At 43.9% G+C, this 271-nt stretch overlaps 1 protein-coding gene across 1 annotated transcript in view; it reads right to left on the bottom strand.

The window, feature by feature from the left end:
- The window catches only part of LOC119590380 (myosin-G heavy chain-like), a gene marked incomplete in the record, with an annotated part of 2,012 nt that extends 1,833 nt beyond the window's left edge, over positions 1–179 (bottom strand). Inside the window, 1 exon segment of the mRNA XM_037939050.1 lies at positions 47–179.
- Positions 180–271: the final 92 nt, after the last annotated feature.

Genomic DNA, 271 nt, shown 5'->3' with positions numbered 1-271 from the left:
TCCTTTCCTTATTCTGCTTAACAAACGCATACAAGAATCTACTTACGCGAATCCTAAACTTTCACCAAACAGCCTACTGGAGTAAAATTAACCACATTTCACATCAGAAAACAAACATCAAGCGCGCAAAAGTACGGAATAATTCGCTGTACAGTTATCACTTGAGGCTGATTCTAGACAGCACAGATTCACCTCCTTCGCCAGAAACACACTGATAAGGAGGTCGTAGCGTGCCGGGGAAGACTGAGTACTTGTCGAATTCGCCGGCAGA

This window comes from Penaeus monodon, chromosome 27 (genome assembly GCF_015228065.2).
Source record: "Penaeus monodon isolate SGIC_2016 chromosome 27, NSTDA_Pmon_1, whole genome shotgun sequence".
NCBI classification, from domain to species: Eukaryota; Metazoa; Arthropoda; class Malacostraca; order Decapoda; family Penaeidae; genus Penaeus; species Penaeus monodon.
This window is presented reverse-complemented; position numbering and strand designations above follow the sequence as displayed.